Source organism: Balaenoptera physalus (assembly GCF_965194825.1).
Source record: "Balaenoptera physalus genome assembly, chromosome: 4".
Lineage (NCBI taxonomy): Eukaryota > Metazoa > Chordata > Mammalia > Artiodactyla > Balaenopteridae > Balaenoptera > Balaenoptera physalus.
Window position 1 is genome coordinate 90,129,530 of NC_138891.1, and position 25,080 is coordinate 90,154,609.

At 38.6% G+C, this 25,080-nt stretch overlaps 1 protein-coding gene across 2 annotated transcripts in view; it reads left to right on the plus strand.

Moving 5' to 3' along the window:
• MORC1 (MORC family CW-type zinc finger 1) overlaps positions 1 to 25,080 on the plus strand; it is a 363,536-nt gene that overhangs the window by 96,407 nt on the left and 242,049 nt on the right. The window lies entirely within an intron of this gene.

Genomic DNA, 25,080 nt, shown 5'->3' on the forward strand with positions numbered 1-25,080 from the left:
GGCACACAGGCTCAGTAGTTGTGGCTAATGGGCTCTAGAGCACAGGCTCAGTAGCTGTGGTGCATGGGCTTAGTTGCTCCACAGCATGTGGGATCTTCCAGGACCAGGGCTCGAACCCGTGTCCCCTGCATTGGCAGGTGGATTCTTAACCACTGAGCCACCAGGGAAGCCCTATTCAGTTCTTTCGCCCATTTTGTAATCAGGTTGTTTGTTTTTTGATGTTGAGTTGTATGAGCTGCTTATATATGTTGGATATTAACCCTTTACTGGTCCTATCATTTGCAAATACTTTCTCCCATTCAGTAGGTTGTCTTTTCATTTTGTTGGTTTCCTTTGCTGTGCAAACGCTTTTACGTTTAATTAGGTCCTATTCATTTATTTTTTGCTTTAATTTCCTTTGCTTTAGGAGACAGATCCAAAAAAATATTGCTTCAGTTTATGCCAAAGAGTGTTCTGCCTATGTTTTCCTCTAGGAGCTTTATAGTTTCTGGTCTTACATTTAGATCTTTAATCCATTTTGAGTTTATTTTTGTGAATGTTAGATGTTAAAGAATGTTGTAATTTCATTCTTTTACATGTAGCTGTCTAGTTTCCCCAGCACTATTTATTGAGGAAACTGTCTTTTCTCCATTGTATATTCCTGCCTCCTTTGTTGTAGGTTAATTTACCATAAGTATGTGGGTTTATTTCTGGGCTCTCTATTCTGTTCCATTGATGTATATGTCAGTATTCATTCTTCCAATCCAAGAGCATGGGATATCTTTCCATTTCTTTGAATCATCTTTAATTTCCTAATTCTAAGCATATAGGTCTGTCACCTCTCTGGTCAGGTTTATTTGTAAGTAGGTTTTTTTTTTTTGATGTGATTTTTTAAAGGGATTAGTTTTTTTTTTTTTACTTTCCATCTCTAATATTTCATTGTTAGTGTAAAGAAATGCAACAAATTTCTGTTTGTTAATCTTGTATCCTGCTACCTTGCTGAATTTGTTTATCAGTTCTAGAAGTTTTTATGTGGAGTCTTGTTAGGGTTTTCTATATATAGTATCATGTCCTTGGTGTATAATGACAATTTTACTTATTCCCTTCCAATTTGGATACCTTTTATTTCTTTTTCTTGTCTGATGCTGTACCTAGGACTTTCAATACTATGTTGAATAGAAGTGGTGAGAATGAACATCTTTGTCTTGTTGCAGATTTTAGTGGGAAGGCTTTCAGCTTTTTTACCATTGAGTATTTTGTTGGCTGTGGGTTTGTCATAAATAGCTTTCATTATGCTGAGATATGTTCCCTCTATACCTCCTTGGTGAGAGTTTTTATCATGAATGGATGTTGAATTTTATCAAAAACTTTTTCTGTATTTATTGAGATGATCATGTGGTTTTTGTCTTTTCTTTTGTTGATGTGGTGTATCACATTGATTGATTTGCATATGTTGAACCATCCTTGTGACCCATGGATGAATCCAACCTGATCATGGTGTGTGATCCTTTTTATGTGTTGTTGGATTCAGTTTGCTAATATTTTGTTGAGAATGTTGAGGATTTTTTCATTTATGTTCATTAGTGATATTGGCCTGTAATTTTCTTTTTTTGTGTGAGATCTTTGTCTGGTTTCGGTATCAGGGTGATGCTGGTCTCATAGAATGAGTTTGGAAGGGTTCCTTCCTCTGTAATTTTCTGGAATAGTTTCAGAAGGATAGGTGTTAACTCTTCTCTAAATGTTTGGTAGAAATCACCTGTGAAGCCTTCTGGTTCTGGACTTTTGTTTGTTGGGAGTTTTAAAATTACTGATTCAATTTCATTACTAGTAATTGGTCTGTTCATATTTTCTATTTCTTCCTGGTTCCTTGGGAGATTATACCTTTCTATGAATTTTTCCATTTCTTCTAGGTTGTCCATTTTATTGGCATATAGTTGTTCATAGTAGTCTCTTATGATCCTCTGTATTTCTGTGGTGTTGGTTGTAACTTCTTTTTCATTTCTGATTTTAATGATTTGGGCCCTCTTCCTTTTTTTCTTGATCAGTCTGGCTAAAGGTTTATCAATTTTGTTTCTTTTCAAATAACCAGCTCTTAGTTTCACTGATCATTTCTTTTGTTCTTTTAGTCTTTATTTCAATTATTTCTGCTCTGATCTTTATGATTTGTTTCCTTCTAAACTTTGGAGCTTGTTTGTTCTTTTATCTTTAGTTCCTTTAGGTGTAAGGTAGGTTGCTTATTTGAGATTTTTCTTGTTTCCTGAGGTAAGCTTATATTGCTATAAACTTCCCTCTTAGAACTGCTTTCGCTGCATCCCATAGGTTTTGGATCATTGTATTTTCGTTTTCATTTGTCTCTAGCTATTTTTTATGTCCTCTCGTTTCTTCAGTGATCCACTGGTTGTTTAGTAGCATATTGTTTAGCCTCCATGTGTTTATGGGGTTTTTTTGCAGTTTTTTTTTTTTTTTGGAGTTGATTTCTAGTCTCATAGCATTGTGGTAGGAAAAGATGCTTGATATTTCAATTTTCTTAAATTTACTGAGGGTTGTTTTGTGGCCCAGTATGTGATTTATCCTGGAGAATGTTTCCTGTACACTTGAAAAGAATGTGTATTCTGCTGCTTTTGGATGGAATACTCAAGTAAGTTCATCTGGCCTAATGTCATTGAGTAATTAAGGCCAGTGTTTCCTTATTGATTTTCTGTCTAGATGATCTGTCCATTGATGTAAGAGGGGTGCTAAAATCCCCTATTACTATGTTATTGTCGATTTCTCCTTTTATGTTCATTAATATTTGCCTTATGTATTGAGGTGCTCCTATGGTGGGTGCATAAATATTTACAATTGTTATATCTTCTTCTTGGATTGATCCCATGATCATTATGTAGTATCTTTCTTTGTCTCTTGTAACAGTCTTTATTTTAAAGTCTATTTTGTTTGATATGAAGATTGCTACCCTGGCTTTCTTTTAAGTTCCATTTGCATGGAATACCTTTTTTCATCCCCTCACTTTTAATCTGTATGTGTCTCTAGATCTGAAGTGAGTCTCTGATAGACAGCATATATATGGGTCTTGTTTTTGTATCTATTCAACCACTCTATGTCTTTTGGTTGGACCATTTAGTCCATTTACATGTAAGGTAATTATCAATGTGTATATTCTTATTGCCATTTTCTTAATTGTTTTGGATTTGTTTTTGTAGATTTTTTTTTCCCCTTTCTTCTTCTTTTATTCTCTTCTCTTGTGATTTGATGACTATCTTTAGTGTTATGTTTGGATTCCTTTTTCTTTTTTGTGTGTGTATCTATTAATAGATTTTTGGTTTGCAGTTTCCAGGTGTTTTAATTTCAAATGCATTTTACATACCCTGCATTTGTACTCTCCTTCCCTCAAGAGTACTGTTTTTGATACCATATTTTACATCTAATTGTTCTGTGTATCCCTTAGCTTCTTATCATGACTATAGATGATTTTACTACTTTTGTCTTTTAACCTCCATACTAGTTTTGTATGTGGATGATTTCCTGCCTTTACTGTATGTTTGCCTTTATTGGTGAGCTTTTTCATTTTGTAATTTTCTTGTTTCTAGTTGTGGCCTTTTCTTTTTTGCCTATAGAAGCTCCTGTAACATTTGTTGTAAAGCTGGTTTGGTGGTGCTAAACTCTTTCAGCTTTTGCTTGTCTGAAAAGTGTTTGATCTCTCCATGTAATCTGAACAAGAGCTTTGCTGGGTAGAGTATTCTTGGCTGTTGGTTTTTCCTTTTCATATTTTTAAACATATTGTGCTACTCCCATCTGGCCTGCCGAGTTTCTGCTGAAAAATCAGCTGATAGCCTATGGGAGTTCCCTTGTATGTTATTTGTTGCTTTTCGCTTGCTGCTTTTAATATTCTCTCTTTATCTTTAATTTTTGTCATTTTAATTACTATGTGTCTTGGTATGTTCTTCTTTTAGTCCTGTATGGAACTCTCTGTGCTTTCTGAACTTGGGAGACTGTTTCCTTTCCCAGATTAGTGAAATTTTCTGCTATTATGTTTTCAAATATGTTTTCAGCCCCTTTCTCTCTCTCTTTTCCTTCTGGAACCTCTATAATGAGACTATTAGTGTGCTTGTTGTTGTCCCAGAGCTCTCTTAAACTGTCCTCATTTCTTTTCATTCTTTTTTCTTTTTCTGTTCAGCAGCAGTGATTTCCACTGCTCTGTCTTCCAGCTCACTGATCCATTCCTCTGTAACATTTAGTCTACTACTGATTCCTTTTAGTGTATTTTTCACTTTAGTTATTGTATTCTTCATCTCTGTTTGGTTGTTCTTTATATTTTCTAACTCTTTGTTAAAAACTTTGTAACTTCTCACTCTGTATATCCATTCTTCTCCCAAGTTCTTTGATCATCTTCATGATCATTACTCTGAACTCTTTCTTGGATAGATTGCCTCTCTCCACTTAGCTCTTCTGGTGTTTTATCTTGTTCCTTCAGCTGGAACATGTTCCTCTGCTGTCTCATTTGCTATTTGTACTTTTATGTATGTTGTAGGTTAGTTACATTTCTTGACCTTTGAGAAATGACTTTCTGTAGATGTCCCTTGCATCCCAGCATCGCACTCCCCTCTCATCACCCAAGCTGTATGCTCTGTGAGTTCCTCATAAGAGGGCTGTGTGGGTCCTTCTGTTGAGGCGAGTTGTCTGTGTGGGTGGTCTGGTAGGCTTTGTTGTCCTCTAGCCCTTTTGGTTGCTAGGCCCTGCCTTGTGCACATGCTGTTGGTTGCTGGTTGGTGGGGCCAGGTCACAAGGTGGCTGACTGCAGACTCCCAGGCAGCTCCAGAGCTAGTGCTGGCTCACTGGTGGGTGGAATCAGGCTCCAGATGACTCCAGGGCTGTTTTCCACCCACCAGTGGTTGAAACCACGTTCTGGAGTTAGTGCTGGATGACTTGCAGGCAGAGCCAGGTCCTGGAATCTGGCTGCAGGGCCCATGCATCCCAGGACTGGTGTCAGATCACTGGTAGGGTGGGGGGCTTGTTCCTGACACAGTTGGTTATGGGATCTGGGGTTTCCAGAAACTTGTGTTGGCTTCCTAGTAGGCAAAGCTGGAGCCAGCTGGTCCCAGTGTAGGGTCTGGCCTGCTGTGGGCAGGCTGGGTCTGCAGGTGGTGGGATTGTGGTTTTCTTGCATCTAATGTCTGCCCCCTGGTGGATGAGGCTGGTCTGGAGGCTAGTGCAGACTTCCTGGAGAGCAGTGCTGGTGCCTGCCCCCTGGTGGGTGGAGCTGGGTGTTGGTCCTCTGGTGGGCAGGGCCAAGTCTAGAGGCATGTCTAGAGGTGGCTGTGGGCTCAAGAAGTCTTAGGTGGCCTGTCTGCTTATGGGTAAGGCTGTGTCCCCGCCCAGTTAGTTGTTTGGCTTGAGGCATCCCAGCACTGGCACCTACAGGCTATTGGGTGGGGCCAGGTCTTATCACTAATGAGCTAGAGGGAGGATACCCTGATGGCACCCACCCACATCAGTATTCCCATGGTATAACATTCCTAAATATGGCTGCTGCCCATGTCTATGTCCCCAAGATGACCCACAGCCACTCTTGCCTCTCCAGGAAACTTTCCAAGACCAGCATGGAGATCTGGCCCAGGCTCCTATCAAATTACTGCTTTTGCCCTGGGTCCCAGTGTGCATGAGATTTTATGTGCATCTTTTAAGAGTAAAGTTTGTATTACCCCAGTCCTTTGGGACTTCCAAATTTAAGGCTTGCTGTCCTTCAAAGCCAAATGCTCCAGTGGCTCGTCTTCCCAGTGCATGACCCCTGGGCTGGGAAGCCTGATGTGGGGCTCAGAACTCTCACTCCTGTGGGAGAACCTTTACAATACAATTTTTCTCCAGTTTGTGGGTTGCCCCCCTGGGGATGTGGGACTTGATTATATCGAGGGTTTGCCCCTCCTACCCATCTTGTTGTGGTTCCTTCATTATGTCTGTAGTTTTGGAAGATCTTTTCTGGTAGATTCTGGTCATGTTCATTAATAGTTGTTCTGCAGATAGTTGTGATTTTGGTGTGCTCATGAGAGGAAATGAGCTTGGGGGTCTTCCTACTCTGGCATCTTGGCCAGTCTCCTGCATATTCTTTCTTAATCATTGCCCCTCTGGCACCTGGCACAGAGTATTTCATGCAGCAGGTCTGATGTCACAACTGTATCTAAAGAAATATTTTTGGGTTATTATTGCCTCTTACAATTCAGAAACTTTGTGTTTTTCTTCTTTTGATGTTCTACTTCGTAATTATGTAACCTTGGGCAGGTTACTTAATCTCTCTGTCTCTCAGAGATAATGATATTTACTTGATAAGGCTATGGTAAAAATTAAATGAATTAACATGGATAAAAGGCTTATGGAGGGACCTGGCACACAGCAAGTGTTCAATAAATACAAACTTTTATTAATATTGTTTTTTCCTTGCTCTAGAAGGATTCCTCTGCAGGTGCCTAGCTCTTCAGACGTGCACATCACTTTTGACTCACATGCTTCTGGAAATGATTCACACAATCGTGATTGTTTTTCTATAGTTTATCTTGTTGGTGGCCAGTCTCCTTTCTGATCCCCCTCCTTCTTAGCATAAAATTCTTCTTTCTTCTGATTTTAATTTTTGAAATAGATTTTTCCTGGTGTTATAGCCCTCGTTTATTAAGACATGAACTTCTAGAGGAAATTTCTCCTTTCTCAATGCTAGTTTATCTTTTTTACACTTGAATACCCAACAACTCAGGAGATGGCTTTCCAGAGACAACCCTGAGTGCCGAATTGTATATTTGGAGGCAGGATAGATAGCACAATCAAAAAACTGCTGTCTAAGTATCCAAAAGTCAGAATATGTTCCTCCTTCATCCAGCCTCTGTTACCTTTCTCTTGGCCATCTAGGACATGTGGATAAAGACTGAATAGGCTTAGATGAAGAGCCATTATTATGCCAATTATGGTATTCGCTAAACATTTTCAGATATGAGTTCTCTCTCTCTCTTTGGCATTTATTTACCACAGTATGCAATTAGTTATATTCATTTCCTTATACTACTTAAACTTTTTTTTTTTTTTCATCAGTCCCATCACAATTCCTCACAAACATCCCCAGATTCAGTTCTCCTGGTGTAGAGGTAGTGTCTGTGTCTTTGCTTAGTCTATCTCCCCCCGCACGCCCCCATGCTGGTTCATATTTCTCTTCCTTTTTTCTTTTATTCAACAAATAAATATTGTGTGCTTATTACATGCCATGCACTATTTTAGGACAAAGTCCCTACCATCATGGAGTTTACTTACTAGGTGTGAAGAGTTAGACAGTAAGTACATAAATAAGATTATAGGTGTTATGCCAAATGGAAGGAAGTACTATGGAAAAAAATAAAACAGGTTAGGAGTATTGGGAGTTCTGGTAAATGTTATTTAATGTAAAGTGTCTGGGAAGGACTCATGCATAAGGTGACATTTAAGCAGAGTCCTAGAGGAAGTGAGGGAGGCAGCCATATGGCTACCCGATGGAATTGAGATTCAGGCAGGCTGAGTTAGGAGGATAGCTAGCATGTTTGAAGAATAGCAAGGAGATTAATGTGGCTGGGACATACTAGCAGCAGGAGGGTGGTGGGAGAGAAGGTCAGAGAGCTGGAGGGGCAGATCACACAGGATCTGGAAGAAACTGTAAAGTTTAGATTTTACTCTGAGGGGGAGGAAAGCCAAAGGCAGATTTTGAAGAGTATTGAGATAATCGGACTTAATTTTTTCCCCAAGATTCTTTGCTTCATTGCCTAAAGAGCATCTACAAATAAGTAAGAAAACAGTGACCAACAAACTAGTAGAAAAATGGGTAAAGGATGAAGACAGGTAGATGACAAAAGAGTAAACACAAATGACTTTTAAAAATAATATTTTTACTTCACCTATTATATCCAAAATATTATTATTTCAACAAGTAATCAATATAAAAATTTAATGAGATATTTAACTTTTTTTGGTATTAAGTGTTTGAAATTCAGAATGCATTTTACACTTATAGCATTTCTTTTTGTTTCTTTGTTTTGTTTTTATTTTTATTGGGCTATAGGGGATGGGTTGGGAAATATCTCTGCAAGTTATGTCTCACTAGGGAAATGTCCATTCTAATTTTCCTGGGATAGCTTTCAGAGCTTTTTCTTTTTCTTAGAGCCGCTGCTCTTGCTGGCAACAACCTCTTCAGGTTCACTGCTGCGTGGCTCCTCCTTGAAAGAGAATTTCCTCTTTTTCTTGGAGACACTCTTGTTTCCTGACTCTTCAGGGTCACTAACTGGTCCTTCTTTGAGGAAAGATTTCTTCCTCTTGGGAAGAGTTCCACTGCCAGCTGTCTCTTCAAGATCACTACTAACCAGCTCCTCCTTGGAAAAAGATTTCTTTTTCTTGGATTTGGAGAAGGAGACAGATGGGTCTTCCATTCCAGTCTCCTGAGGAGCCTCCTGGGTACATCATGTTTCAATTTGTATTAGCCACATTGTAGGTGCTCAGTAGTCACATGTGTCTAGTAGCTACCATATTTATTAATCAACACCAGTCTAGACTATAAGTCTCATGAAGGCAGGAACCTTGTCTATTTTGTTCACTTCTTTGCACAGAGCCTGGCACATATTATGTATTCAAGATATATTTGTTGAGCAGACTAATAAAGTGCCAATATGAAATTAAAGGTCAGTTATAAAATGTATATTCTTTTCATATATAGTGTATTTCTAAAAGATTCCCATGACTTTTTAGATTTTTCTAAAAAAGATCATGCTATGCTAAAACTCTTCAAAAGAACAATTTTTGGAGCTTTGGTACTTATTGGTCTGCTTTCAATCTGAAGAAATTTTAATCACTTTATGCTCTGTGTGTGAGATCTCACTTCTACAAGCCTACATTCACTTTTTTAAAAAAAATGTGGTAAGGGCACCTGACACGAGATCTACTCTCTTAAGTTTTTAAATGCACAATACAATAGAGTTACTATAGGGACAATGTCGTACAGCATATCTCTAGAACTTATTCATCTTGCATAACTGAGATTTTATGCCCACTGATCAGCAACTCTCCATTTCCTCCTTCTTCCCAGCCCCTGGTGAACACCATTCTACCTTCTGATTCTATGAGTTTCACTATTTTAGATACCTCTATAAGCAGACTCATGCAGTATTAGTCCTTCTGTGACTGACTTAATTTATTTAGCATAATATCCTCCAATTCGTCCATGTTGTCACATATTGCCCAATTTCCTTATCTTTTTAAGTATGAATTATATGCTGTTGAATGTATATACCACATTTTCTTATCCATTCATCCATCGATGGGCATTTAGGTTGTTACCACATCTTGGCTTTGATGAATAGTGCTGCAATGAACATTGGAATGCTAATGTCTCTTCGAGATTCTGATTTCAATTCTTTTGGCTAAATACCCAGAGAGGGATTGCTGAATCATACAGTAGTTCTATTTTTACTTTCTTGAGGAATCTCCATACTGTTTTCTATAGTGACTGCACTATTTTTCATCCCCACCAACAGTGTATGAGGGTACCAATTTCTCCACATTCTCACCAACACTTGTTGTCTTTTGGTTTTTTTGATAATAGCCATCCTAACAGGTATGAGGTGATATCTCATTCCAGTTTTGATTTGCATTTCCCTGATGACTAGTGATGTTGGGCGTCTTTTCATATATCTATAAATTATTTGTATGTTTTCTTCAGATAAATGTCTCTTGAAGTCTTTAGTCCATTTAAAAATTCTGTTACTAATATTTTGCTATTGTTTTAGAAATTCCTTATATATTTTGGAAACTAACCCCATATCTGATATATGGTTTGCAAATATTTTCTCCCATTCTGTAGGTTGCTTTTCACTTTGTTGATTATTCCCTATACTTTTCAAAGCTTTGTAGTTTGAGGTATCCATTTTTGTTTTCATTATCTGTGTGTTTGGTGTCATGAAATCGTTGCCAAGACCAATGTCATGAAGATTTGTCCCTATATTTTCTTCTTGAATTTTACAACTTCAGGTACTACATTTAAGTCTTTAATCTATTTTGTGTTGATTTTTTTTGTATGGTGTAAGATAAAGGTCCAATTTCATTTTTTTGCATGTGGATATCCAATTTTTCCACGCAAGTTTTTTTTGGCACAGTTGCCTTTTATTTATTTATTTATTTATTTATTTTTAAAATAAATTTATTTATTTATTTATTTATTTTTGACTGTGTTGGGTCTTCGTTTCTGTGCGAGGGCTTTCTCTAGTTGCGGCGTGCGGGGGCCACTCTTCATCGCGGTTCACGGGCCTCTCACTGTCGCAGCCTCTCTTGTTGCGGAGCACAGGCTCCAGATGCGCAGGCTCAGTAGTTGTAGCTCACGGGCCCAGTTGCTCCGTGGCATGTGGGATCTTCCCAGACCAGGGTTTGAACTGGTGTCCCCTGCACTGGCAGGCAGATTCTCAACCACTGTGCCACCAGGGAAGCCTGCCTTTTATTTTTTAATTTTTATTAACTTTTTTTGGCCATACCACACGGCTTTCAGGGTCTTAGTTCCCCAACCAGGGATTGAACCTGGGCCCTCAGCAATGAAAGTATGGAGTCCTAACCACTGGACTGCCAGGGAATTTCCCTCCACACCAGTTGTTGAAGAGACTATCCTTTCTCCACTGTGTATTATTGGAAACCTTGTTGAAGATAAATTGACCATATATGCATGGGTTGATTTTGGGGTCTCTAGTCAATATGTCTTTCTTTACACCAGTACCATACTGTTTTAATTACTGCAACTTTGTAATATTTTTTTAAATTGGGAAGTATGATGTCTTTAACTTTGTTCTTTCTCAAGATTGATTTCAGAAACAAGATAAGTTCCTAGAAACATACAACTTACTAAGACTGAATTATGATGTAATAGCAAATCTGAACTGATCAATAATGAGTAAGGAGATTCAGTCAGTAATTGGAAATATCCCAACAAAGAAAGCGCAGGACCAGGTGGCTTCACTGGTGAATTCTGCCCAATATTTAAATAACAATTAGTACCAAGCCTTCTCAAATTCTTCCAAAAAACTGAAGAAGAGAGAACACTGAAACTCATTTTATGAAGTCAGCATTACCTTGATACCAAAACCAGACAAATATACATGAGAAAAGAAAACTACAGGCCAATATCCCTGATGAATATAGATGAAAAAATCCTGAAGAAAATACTATCAAACCCATCCAATCCAACATCACATTGAAAAATTCCAGATCACATTAAAAGGATTATGCACCATGACCAACTGGGATTTAACCCTGGGATGCAAGGATGGTTCAACATATGCAAATCAATTAATGTAATACACCACGTTAACAGAATAAAGGATGAAAATTACAAAATTGTTTCAATAGATGTAGAAAAAGCATTTGACAGAATTCAACACCTTTTCATGATTAAAAAAATTGTCTATTTTTTTCTAAAATTTTAATTCGAAAAGATAGATGCACCCCAATGTACATAACAGCACTATTTACAATAGTAAAGACATGAAAGCAACCTAAGTGTCCATTGACAGGGGGATGAATAAAGAAGATGTGGTATATATATATGATGGAATATTACTCAGCTGTAAAAAGAATGAAGTAATGTCATTTGCAGCAACATGGATGGACCTAGAGATTATCATACTAAGTGAAGTAAGGCAAACAAAGAAAGATAAATACCATATGATGTAACTTATATGTGGAATCTAAAAAAATGATACAAATGAACTTATTTACAAAAGAGAAATAGACTCACAAACATAGAAAACAAATTTATGGTTACCAAAGGGGAAAGTGGGGGGAGAGGGATAAATTAGGAGTTTGGGATTAACAGATACACACTACTACATATAAAATAGATAAACAACAAGGACCTACTGTATAGCACAGGGAACTATATTCAATATCTTGCAATAACCTATAATGGAAAAGAATCTGAAAAGGAATATATATATATCTGAATGACTTTGCTGTCCACCTGAAACTAACACAGCATTACAACATTGTAAATCAAGTATACCTCAATTAAAAGATAATTCTCAACTAACTAGGAACAGAAGGAAAGTATAATAAAGGCCATTATGAACAGCCCAAAGCTAACATCATATTCAACAGTGAAAAACTGAAAGCTTTTTCACTGAGATCAGGAATAAGGTAAGCATGCTCACTCTCACAACTTCTATTCAGCACAGTACTTGAATTCCTAGCCAGAAATTAGGCAAGACAAAGAAATAAAAGGCATCTAAATCAGAAAGAAATAAGTAAAATTATCCCTGTTTGCAGAAGCATGGTCTTATATATAGAAAATCCTAAATACGCCACAAAAAAACTGTTAGATAAACAGATTCAGTAAAGTTAGAGTATACAAAATCAACATACAAAAATCAGCTGTTTCTATACACCAATAACAAACTATCTGAAAAAAAATTCAGAAAATAATCCCATTTATAATAGCACCAAATAGAATAAAATTATTCTTAAGAATACAGTAAGAGGTAAAAGAGATATACACTGAAAACTACAAAACGTTGATGAAAGAAATTTAAAAAGGTACCAAAACCAGAAAGATATCCCAAATTCATGGTTAGGAAGATTTAATATGTTAAAATGACTTAGATTTTTAATAGGCTCCCTGTGGCTGCTTTGTTGAGAGGAGAACAAGGGTGAGAAGCAAGGAGCCCAGTAGGACACTATTTCTATAATCTTCATGACATATCACAATTTTATAACAGTGTAAATGATGAGAAATGTTTAGATTCTGGATATATTTTGAGTGTAAAGTTAACCAAAATTGCTGATGATTGAATGTATAGTGTGTAAAAAATTGGGGTCAAGAATGACTGAAACAGCAAACAAACAAACAAACAAAAAACTACTGAACTGTTTTCCAAAGTGACTATATCATTTTGCGTGTGTGTCAGCAACGTATGAGCGATTCAGTTTCTCTGCATCCTTGCCAACGTTGGGTGTTGTCACTATTTTTTATGTTAGCCATTCTGATAAGTGGGTAGTGGTACATCACTGTGATTTTAATTTGCATTTCTCTAAAAATACCCTTACAACAACAACAAAAAAACAAAACAAAAAAGAATGATTGAAATGGAATTAGATAGTGATGATGGTTGCGCAACCTTGTGAATATACCAACAACCCTTGAATTGTATACTTTAAAAGAGTGAATTTTATGGTGGTGAATTATATCTCAATTAAAAAATAATGATTACTGAACTGGCTTTGTCTTGAGCAACTGGAAGAACGCATTGGCAATTACCAACATAGGAAGGATGGGGTCAAGGGAGTCAAGGGAGTTGTGGAGTGGAGGAAGAGAACAGAAGTTGTAGATATATTAAGTTTGAGATGCCCTTTAGACAACAACATATAAATGTTTAGTATGTGGTTGGATATATGAATCTGAAATTACAGGGAAAGTTTCAATTTGGAGGTAGAAATTGGACATTGTCAGAATGTAGAAGGTATTTAAAGCCACAAGACAGGATGAAGTCCCCTAGAAAGAGAATATAAATAGAAAAGAGAAAGACTTACGCAGGAGCACTCCAACATTTAGAGGTCAAAGAGATGTGAAAAATCAGCCAAAGAGGTTGAAAAAGAGGAGTCAGTGAGGTAGGGAGCGAATTAGATGTCCGAAAAAGCGAGTAAAGAACATGCCTTATGAAGCAGAAGTGATCAATTCAGTTAAATCCTGCTGATGGGTTCAGTAAAATAAGAATTGAGAATTGGCCATCAGACTTAACAAATTGGTGATCATGACAAGATTATTTTGACTGTATTGGGGAGCAAAAACCCACATGGGGTTTTATGGGTGAGTGGGAGGAGAGAAACGGGGTTAATGGGAACAGAAATGTGAGAGGGAGAGGAAGGAGAATATGGTCAAGAGAAGTTTTATCTTTTCTTTTAAAGTGTGAGAAATAAGGCAGATTTATAGGCTGATGGGAAGGAACTATGGAGAGAGTGAAAATTGATAATGCAGGGGAGAGGAAAGAGAATGGTTGTAATGATATCCTTGAATGCAGATGAAGAGGATGGGGTTCAGTGACAAGTAGAGGATTGTCCTTATATAGGAGTCCAGACAATTTATACCTTGTTTAACAGGAGGAGTGTGAATGTATAGGAGCACAGGTACAAGTAGGCTGGTAGATGTGGTTGGGAGTGTGTAGTTTCCTTCTTACTGATTCTACTGTCTTAGAGAAATAGAAACCAAAGCCATCGACCAAGAGTTAGGATGGAGGAGGAGATACTTGAGCTTTGTAAAAGGGGAGAGTATTAAATACCTGTCTAGAAGAGTGAAAGAAGGAAAGGATAAGGGAAGTATAGTTGACCTTCTAGGCAGTGCCAAAGGCCCACGTGAGAGATTACCGGTCATGAAATTTAAAGTGAGATATGTCAGCACAGATGTTTGTGTTTTTTTTTCCCACCAACAACACAAGTACAGGTGTGGAGTAAGCAAAGTTGGATTAATCAGAATTGGAGATGTTTTTCAGAAGAATAGACTGGGAAAACATGTAAGGAGTTGTGGGTGTATACAAAAAAGTGTTGCAATAATGAGCCATGACCTTTAAGCCCAGTAAAGAAGGAAGGACCTGAGCAGAGGAAGGACAGTGAGTCGTGGTGGGCATACCAACTCTGCTTCACCCCCAGACATCTAAATCCAGCAGCGCAAATGGCCTAGTAAAAACTCAAGGCTCGGGCTTCCCTGGTGGCGCAGTGGTTAAGAATCTGCCTGCCAGTGCAGGGGAAACGGTGTCCAGCCCTGGTCCGGGAAGATCCCACATGCCACGGAGCAGCTAAGCCTGCGAGCCACAACTACTGAGCCCACATGCCTCAACTACTGAAGCTCATGAGCCTAGAGACCGTGCTCCGCAACAAGAGAAGCCACTGCAATGAGAAGCCTTTGCACTGCAACAAAGAGTAGCCCCTGCTCGCTGCAACTAGAGAAAACCTGTGCACAGCAACGAAGACCCAACACAGCCAAAAAAAAAAACCCACAAAACCTCACATGAAATATTCTTCATGTGAATTCAAATGATGATATTCTAAGTTGTGAATAAAAATCCCTTTACACATTTTCTTAGAGGGAACAACAATTGAATGTGTGTTATCATTGATCAGAGGCAAGAAAAGAGCAGTAGTCTGTTCATGACGGAATGTGTCAGTGTTTAAAAATACTCCAAGAGTCAATATTTAATTAACAAATTGCCATTCTCATTTCACAGATGGCACGATATGAGAGTGTTAGCTATAGAGTAAAGAATTAATGAATCCCTGTCAGGAAAACATGGGGATTAAATCTACATGTATCTCACATGATCATTAAAACCATGGACAGAGGAAATTAAAAAGATTGAAGAGCAGTCACTGGAAATATCCTTGGGTCAGAATATCTAAAGAAAGCAGCTTATGTAGAATGCAGACTTCCCTTCTGTGGTCTAAATCTTGAGTACAATAAAATGGTTTATACACAGTAGGCATAAAACAAATATTTGTTCAATGAATTGATTGAATAAATAAATGATGATGAGCAGTCATTTCTCCAACATGACATTTGTATGTAATAAAATCTCCCATTTTGCCCGCCCCATGTAGGTTCAGTTTCTGGTTGGTAATTGGTGATGGTAGAATGGCTGTTCAGAATGAAGAGGCTTCTGGTTGTTCATGCACCACCATTCCCGCCCAGGTGATGCTTGCAGCTCATTAGACTGATGATATCCTTTTACACCCCATGCCTTTGCAAATACGATTCTCTCACTCTGAAAACTGCTTGTTACCAATCCCCTTGACCCCCGTGACCTCTCACTCACCTCTAGCTTGTCTACCAGGAAATTCCTTATTTCTTTCCAGCAGCAATTCAAGCATCACCTACCTCCTCTGGGCAGCCTTTTCAACTCTGCCTTAGTCTGTTTTGGCCCCAAGTTTTTTTGTTTTTTTTTTTTTTGTTTTTTTTTTTTTTATAAATTTATTTATTTATTTTTGGCTGTGTTGGGTCTTCGTTTCTGTGCGAGGGCTTTCTTCATTTCTGTGCGAGGGCTTTCTCTAGTTGTGGCAAGCGGGGGCCACTCTTCATCACGGTGCGCGGGCCTCTCACTATCGCGGCCTCTCTTGTTGCGGAGCATAGGCTCCAGACGCGCAGGCTCAGTAATTGTGGCTCACGGGCCCAGTTGCTCCGCGGCATGTGGGATCTTCCCAGACCAGGGCACGAACCCGTGTCCCCTGCATTGGCAGGCAGACTCTCAACCACTGCGCCACCAGGGAAGCCCCTGGCCCCAAGTTTTGCACCTCTCCGGATTCACTGGGACTCACCTACTTTGCAGGCCTCGGTCACTTGCTTAGAGGAGAACCCTCCTCTACCATCACCACAACTAACGTGCCATCTTTCTCAGCCTTTCCCAGGTGAGGACTGGCTCTGGCATGGCTCCATCACACCCACCGTGATGGCACTGCAAAGACCCTGGTTCCAGAGCCTGACCCACTGCGCCCCCTGAGTTTCAGCTACCCCAGCCACTTCAGAGCCAAATGAAGCACCTTGCAGTGGGGCCTGGGTTCTGACGCTCCGGCCCTGGGGTGAGGTCATATAATCCAGAAATGCAAGGCAGGGGATTCCTTTTACAGTATGAACTTCAACCAATGAGAGACAGGCTTATTCCTATCTCTTCCTCCCTGTGCCCTAAACCCATTCAGACTATTCTAAAGCACAGAGGTGACCATACAGCTCTCTGGAGAAATCTAGTGTGACCAAAATTTTAGCTGTGTTTCTTAAAACCTTTGTTTTCCCTTATTCTCTCCTTCTTGCTCCTCAATAAAATGCTAACACAGGAGCTCTGGCCTGGGTTCTGATTTCTACGGACAGTTCTGTCCTCTAAAAACCAGGGTGGCAACGAGGGTGTACCTCTATCCTAACTTTTAATAACCTGTGTTGTAATTATTAGTTTACTTTTAGAGAGATTCTTAAGGGAAAAGACTCTCTCTCAGTAGTCTCATTACTTAGCACCATGTTTGGAACATGATGGGTGATTTAATAAACAACTGTTAATTAATTAATGGCTTAATATTAAGCTATTACATGACACATTTAAAATGAGAAGATTCCTTAGACATTTTTGTTTTAACCCCTTACTATATGGAGGAACAAACTCAAGGCCAAGAGAAATCAAGGGACTTTTCCAAAGTTATGCAGCTATTGAGTAGCATGACTAGACCAGCACATTGGTTTCCTGATCTCACAACACTATTCTCTCATTTGAAAATGATTGCTTCCATTTCTGTGAGAGGAAACTACACCAGAACCAATCTGACAAACTTGTGTTTCTCCAGGCAATTAAAATATAAAATTGGCTAACACTAACTATAAGAAAGAGTGTTTCTTTGGCTCTGACCCCACCCTCCTGTAAAGTTCCTGCTGCCTTTTTTTCTGGATGTCGCCAGGAGGGGTCTTACATGTGATTGCAAACGCAGTTCTGCTAGCTCCCACGTGACACCTGTCATTTCATTCCTTTTCTATTTTAATTTCTAGCATGAGATCCATAGCCAGGGCTTGCCAGGTGGACATCTGTAGGCTTGGCACACCTGCAGAGCCTCAGGTGTCTCCTCTTTCTTCTGCAGGATTCTTGTATGCCAGTCAGCTCATTGTTAAGAGCCACTGTGTGGTGTCCATATTTCCATATTTACCTGAAATGGAGAGAATCCCCTGCACCTCGTCACCGTGTTCTGGACCTTGGAGGACAGGCATTTCTTCCTAAGTCTCCAGTAAAGCAGAATTATCTCTTTATTTAGTCTCAATCACAACTCAGTGTCTCAGATATGATTCTCCAAGATTGGCGGAAGGCACCTGGACGACTTGACCAAGCAAGAGTCATAATTGTGGAAGAGGGAGGAGGTAAGGTAGAAAGGAGGCTCACCAAGCCCCAGACTATCACGACATGCTCCACAAGTGCCCAGTGTCCTAGTGCAGGGGTCAGCCCATGGCCTGATTTTGTTTGATCAGTAAGCTAAGAATGATTTTAATACTTTTAAAAGGTTTTAAACTCAAAACACAAAGGAGAATCTGCTACACAGACCCATGTGACACAGAAAGCCTAAAATATTTGCTGCCTATCCCTTTATAGAGTTTGCGTACTCTTGTCCTAGAAGGAAAACAAAATGCAACAATTAGAAATGGGAAATACAGCAATGCACAATATGAACTATGTAACTGTAAACTATAAATCAGTTCCTTTTGTTCTGCAACCTTATTAAAATCTTGCATTTTTCATTATGATGGGAATCAAAAGCATAGAGAAATGAGTCTCATCTGGTGATGATTTGTCACTGCCACAGCAGACGATGGCTCTGCTTCCAGCCATCATGACCTTGGGCTGCCTCTGGTCTTAGTGCCTGACTTGCCATTGGAGGGAGATGCCATCCTCTCACACCCTGTCCCATTATTCTTCAACCTAAAGGGAGCACTTTACGTGGGTCTTCCCTTAGGACGAGGAACCCCTTACTCCCAGAGTAGGGGTCTTCAGGCTTGTCTGGATAGACTCACGGGATTCTTGAACCACAGTCTTCAGTTCTGCCAAGAGGAGTGAATCTGAAGAAAAACATAGTTTAGATTCAAACTGAGGCTTCTGATACACATGAGAATAGATTTGATTTCTATTTAATTTTATCTCAGTTTGGTTTTGAATAGACCACAAGTATAAATATTTGCTTCCTCTTTGCTGCAAATTTCCTTTAAGACCTGACCTAAGTGTAAAATTTAATAAAAATTTCATGGGAAGGGTAGGATGATTATTTTTCATTTATATTTTCTTTGCCTTTGAAATTTAAATTCCTGTGCCCTTTCTGGGTGGTTGTTTGCTAGCTCATCATTGGTAGATAAAAGTTCCATATGACAAGAAATATCCTAGGGTGCTAAGACACAAGAAAATTAAAAACCTTGCCATGTGCCATGTGCTACTGGTTTATTTATTAATTTGCACTTTATCACTCCATTTCTTTTTTTTTTAACATCTTTATTGGAGTATAGTTGCTTTACAATGTTGTGTTAGTTACTGCTGTATGACAAAGTGAATCAGCTATATGTATGTCTGTTTTCCAAGTGTCAATTAAAAACAGCAACAAAGTAATGTCTTCTTTAGGCTTAGGAGAAAAAGAGCCTTCAACATTAATTCAATAAACACTTCTTAGATTAGTCATGTTAGATTAAAACAATAAGGATTGTGACACCAGTGTCACACATGTGGTTAACTTTATCCATGTGTCTATTTTCCCTTTGCTTTTTTATTAGTGGAATGAGAAGAGGAGTGTCCATAAAAAGTGGCACCAGACTGTTGTCAGTCAACTCCTGTCACCTTTGTGGTGTGGTCTCTGAATAACCAATTTCTATTCTGAGCCTCAGTTTCCTTTCTTGTAAAACAGAGCATCAATTTGTCATTTATCTATCCCTTGTGGAAGACATTTGAAGAGAGAATGAGATAATGTCCATAGAATGTTTTATGTTTCTTGGAAGAGAGGTCCTTTGTAGCATTTTAATGACATTTTTTCTGGAAGAACATGAGGATTCACCTGAGATGGTACTGAAACTGCCACTGAGAACACAGACTGGGAAAATGAATCTGCCTGGGTGGATGATGGTCAGAAACAACCCAAAGCCTTGTATTATTTGTTTTTCGGCTCAAACATCTCTTTAGTTGTTCTTCAACCATGATCCTATTTTACTTTATTTATTTATTTGTTTGTTTGTTTGTTTGGGCTGCATGTGTGCCATGCAGGATCTTAGTTCCCCAACCAGGGATTGAACCTGTGCCCCCTGCGTTGGAAGTGCGCGGAGTCTTAATCACTGGACCACCAGGGAAGTCCCCCATGATCCCATTTTAAATCCTATGTGAAAGAGGAGATTTGATTTGATAGAACTTTGATACCACATATTTGGAATAAATAATCTCACAACAGTACCTGTATCTTCCTTTCAGCTTTTAAGAAATCTACATTTAAGTCTTTTCCATTTTGTCCTGTTATGGAGCTACTCTTATTTAAGCACAATAGAACCTAAATAAATTAGACAAAAAGGAATTAAATTGGGTGTTTTCAGAAGCAGGCAAGCAAACAAAAACTATAGTAGACATTTTCTTAGAGGACTCTCTATAAACTAATGCTTGTATTCATAATTCATAGTCACTGTTCTCTACTATGCTGACATAACATCTCCCTTGAGTTGAGTTGTATATTTATCAAGATCCTGTTGTGTTTACACTCAAACTGGATTAGGCTACTTGTATTTGTTGTTGCAATGATCTAATTTGATCACATTTTGCCAATACTTATTAAAATATGAATTTGAAAGAAAATAATTTTCTCAATAAGAACTAAGAATATTCAGGAAAGGAATTTTAGAAAGAACCTCAAAAATAATTACCCTTGGATTAGATCTGAGCAGTTAGGAAAATCTGGGATAATTTTGCACTCGAATTGTTTGAAAAACATCTTCAGGTTCTTGCTCCATTAAGAAAACCCCTAAAACTGGAGATTGTAGAGTGAAATATAGGTATGTTTTAAGAAATAAAAATAATATGGAACTCTAATTGATAGAACCATGATTAAAGGAATTACCAAAAAAAGAAATAAGAAGAGATATAAATCACTAGATATAAACATGGTAATGTGGTTGGATCTTGAAAACATTATGCTGGAAAAAAGGCAAGAAATTGAATAAGAACTATAACACAATACCATATGTATAATTTAAATTCATATACATGAAACAAAAATACACATTTCTAAGAAGTCAAAAACATATGCATTAAACCTACAAGGTATCACTGCCTTTGAAGAAAAAGATAGTAAAGAGATGGGAGTGGGAGAAGGATAGAAGAGAATAAATATACATATAAAAAATATACAAGAGAAGACCCTTGTCTTGGAAAACAATGTTGATGTGTCATGAACTGTGGAGTATGATTAACTCATCCCTCTTTAACAGATGGTCCTATCCCTCACTCTCAAATATCATGAACCTAGAAAACAAGAGAGATGATGACAGCATTCAAGGGAAGACAAGAGAATTTTACAACTGGGACAGTAATAGATCAGTGTAGTAATTGTCTTAGCAGACATCGGTGCTTGAAGTGGGAGAAACTAAGAAGAAGCAAGCTGATTCTTGCTATAGAAGTTCATAGCAGGTATGTCTAGAGGCAAGAGTGCAAATACAGTTGGAAATGGGATTGATTGAAATTCTGCTCAAGGAACAGCTAATACCTTGGGTTCCTTGCTCCAGCCTAAGCAGTCAGGCAGCTTCCCCTCCCTCACTGTCAAGGAAGCTGAGAAGTTTACTTTCTAGAGTGGAGAATGATCACAGTTGGTTGGAGTAGGAGGAATCCCACCTGAAAACTGGTGAATAAAGAAAACAAGTCTATATTGAATGGTGCATCTCTTCAGCTCCTCTTTCCCTCTTGCATCCCAGAACCCCAGCAACTAAGTTTATACCTACACCTACCTCCCCAGTTAGGACATTGGGAAATCTTGACACACCAAGAGAAAAGACCTCTGTATAGTGACAACTGGGGATCTTTAAATGAAATGGCTCAAGATCCTTCCCTTCCACCTACAGTGAGCAAGCCAGCTTGATTCAGAAACACAGAGCTTTCAGTCAACTTCTTGGCAACTCATTCTTTTGAGTGCATTGGCAGTCAAGGATAACCAGAAACCAGAAATCAGTTTTGAATAGTAATTTTGCATTATAAAAATGGATTCTGGATTATTTGCTGTTTTAAATTATCCATGCCTTTGTCCTCTTTCCCTTGTTTAAGATTTTGCCTATGATCCTTAAATAAACAAAGACCTATGTAAATGCTCACCACATTCCCTAACTGCCTATAACAATGTGAGGCTTCCAGTCACACTGAAAGGGGAGAAAATTGCTTGTGGTTCAGACATGTATTGACTGGGATCTAGGTCAAAGTATTCTGTCCTCTGCTGTTTTGAGTGTGCATGCATGTGTGCATGTGTATGCACGTGTGTACCTATCTACTTATGCATGCACTCATGCTCATGCTCCACTGCAAACCAGTGAGTGCTTGTCAAGCTTTTTGAGAGGAAATGGGCCAGACTGCTGGTGCACTTTGACTTTTCTTCCTGAGAAATCAGGAATTTGGCAAAGCAGTCAAAACCCTAGAAGAGATGCCCTATCTGCTAAACTCAGAGCCATCTATGTGACAGTCCAGCAGAAGTCTACCAGTTTTGTCATCAGTGAACATCTTGGTTGATGAATTAAAGCCTATATACAATCTCTAGAGAGCATCTCTAGCTTTACTATAGGAAAAGAGAGAGAGAGAAATGCATGGGGAAGGACTTTCTTATCAGTAGCTTTGGATTTCCCATTAATCTTCCTTTGTGCCCGTGGTGCCCTTATGCATTGTTATCTTTAAGAGTGTAAGCTGGAGGTACTATTGCAGGATGATCGGATTGTTCAAATTTCCCTCCCTTAGCCTCCTATGGAAAGTACAAAGACAGATGTTCCTGTTGCAGACTAAGACAGAAACACTTCTGAGTTTCTTAGGAAATGTGTTAACCATGTATTTTATTTTCTGTATTCTGATGCTTTGACATTTGGGGTCTTGCTGACCCTGGAGGGACCGTTCCTTTCAGGGCTAGCCAATTCCAAGACATAGTAAACAACTCGTCCATTAGGATACCTTTCAAATGTAAACCAATCAATCCAGAGCTCATACGCCTAGTCACCTCCTTTATCAGGTCCTCACACCCTGGGCTACTATCTACCAGCCTAATCACCCCAGGGACAGGTTTCCAGACAACTAGGGACAGCCTCTATGCCCCAGAACCCACTGAAATTATTTAACCTAGCCAGTCCTAAGCCTGCTTACTCTGTCTCTCTCATTTCTTCCCATGGAAACCTAATAAATACTCTGGTCCATGTTTTCCCCTACTCCCTCTGTCTCCTAACTGACCCTGGTGCTTCTCTCTGTGGCCCTCCATGACGTGGCATGCCCCATCTTCATGGAACTATGAGTAACAAACTATCATTTCAGTGGCAATCATCTCCTGATTTGTTGGCCTTACCATACCTAAATAATGATAAAACCAATTAAAACAGGGAAAGCATGCTATACTGAGTAGCAAATCATAAGAAGCCGTCCCTTGAGGTGTAATTCTTCCATGAGACTTTCCCTGACCTCATCAACTTACAATGAATTTATCTTCCTATGAACATCCAGCATTATTGCCTACGACTCTCATTTGACATTTAAACATGTTCCTTCCTGATACCATATGTCGTTTAAATTTCTTGTGTATATCTTGTTCTTCCAACTGAAATATAAATTTCCTCAGGGTGTAATTCTCAGTATCTTCAACAATAACTGATGAGTTAATGAGTGAGTGAACAGATGTAACTTATTAAATTTGATCCAAAACTCACAAAGATCTTACTTTTTTTTCCTTTCTGAACTTTCTCTTTGCAGATAACTTTGTATGACTGTGATGAGCCCCAAATTGCAAAACTGGTAAGCGTTTTCTTCAGACAAGTAAATTTCTAAGCCTAATAAATACTTAATTATTTCCCTGAATTTATAATCAGATATAATTTTCTTGAGCATCCATAACTTGTTTGCTATCTGTAGGAAGAGGAAAGTGATATTGGGTGCTAGTTAAGAGCACTGTTTTGGATTCAGACAGACCTAGTTTAAATACTAGCTATACTACTTATTAGCTGTGTCTTTGGGCAAGTTACTTGACCTTTTCAATCCTCAGTTTCTTCACCTGTAAAATGCGGATAACAATACGTACCTTAGAGGGATTTTATAAGGATTACATACGTAAAGTTGTTAGCATGGTACTGGCATATGGTAGAGGCCAAATAAATAGTGTGACTGTACATGTTGCTTTGCCTGGGATACTCTGTTTACTCCTATTGCTCTAGCATAATTATGAACAGCACCCCCATTTTACCCAGAGTTTCAAGTTTGGACAATAAATTGGTCTATCAATGAATGTATTTTTAAACTTTTAATGCTGATTACTACTTAAATATATGTGAGATGAATATATATTTATGATTGAATATACATTTATGTTGGGGCTGTGCAGTAATCCTTTCCAATAAAGTCCACCTCATCCCTTTGTCTCCATTGCTGAGAAGCAGAGTATGGTTTAGTGGCCAAGAGCACAGACCTAGGAGCCAAAGAGCCTGGTCTTGAATCCCAGCCATGCATGTTCTAATGTGTAACTTTAGACAATCCATTTACTTAGCATGTATCAGTTTTCTCATCAGTAATATGGGAACAATATAAGCAGTACTTTTATCATACAGTGTCATGAAGCCAAAAGTCTATAACTGTATATATGTAAAAATGCTTACAACAGTGTCTAGCACATAGCAAACCCTCTGTGAGCAGGTATTATTGTTGCTGTCTCTATGTCAGTGACAACTAAGCTGAAACCAGCTTGTTTCTGTTTCCTGTGAATTGCTATTGGTGTAGAAAGCAGCTCTTATACTGCCCTCAGTTCAGCTAGCAAGTCTGCATGAATGTCTTAGATGATAAAGGTAGAGGAACTTTGTACAATATCATGTGTGATTCTTCAGGATACAAATGTGTTTTGATAATGTTATGGACTGAGTTATACCTCTCCACCCCCTGCCAAATTCATATGTTGAAGCTCTAACCCCTGTGACTATAGTAGGAGATAGCGCCCTTAAGGAGGTAACTAAAGTAAATGAGGTCATAAAGGTGGGATCCTAATTTGATAGAACTGGTGTCCCTTATAGGAAGAGGAAGAGACACCAGAGATCTCTCTCTCTCTCTGTGTGCATGCACAGAGAAGAGACCTGTGAGGACAAAATGAGAAGGTGACTGCCTATAAGCCAAGAAGATATCTCATCAGATACCAACTCTGACAGCACCTCAGTCTTGGACTTCTAGCTTCCAGAAATTTGAGAAAATAAATTTATGTTATTTAAGCCACCCAATCTGTGGTATTTTGTTATTACAGCCTATGCAGACTAATACAGGTGAAAGAGTGTGGTCAAAAGATTAAATGTGGAAAGAAAAATTGTGTATAATTTGGGAATTGGGCTAA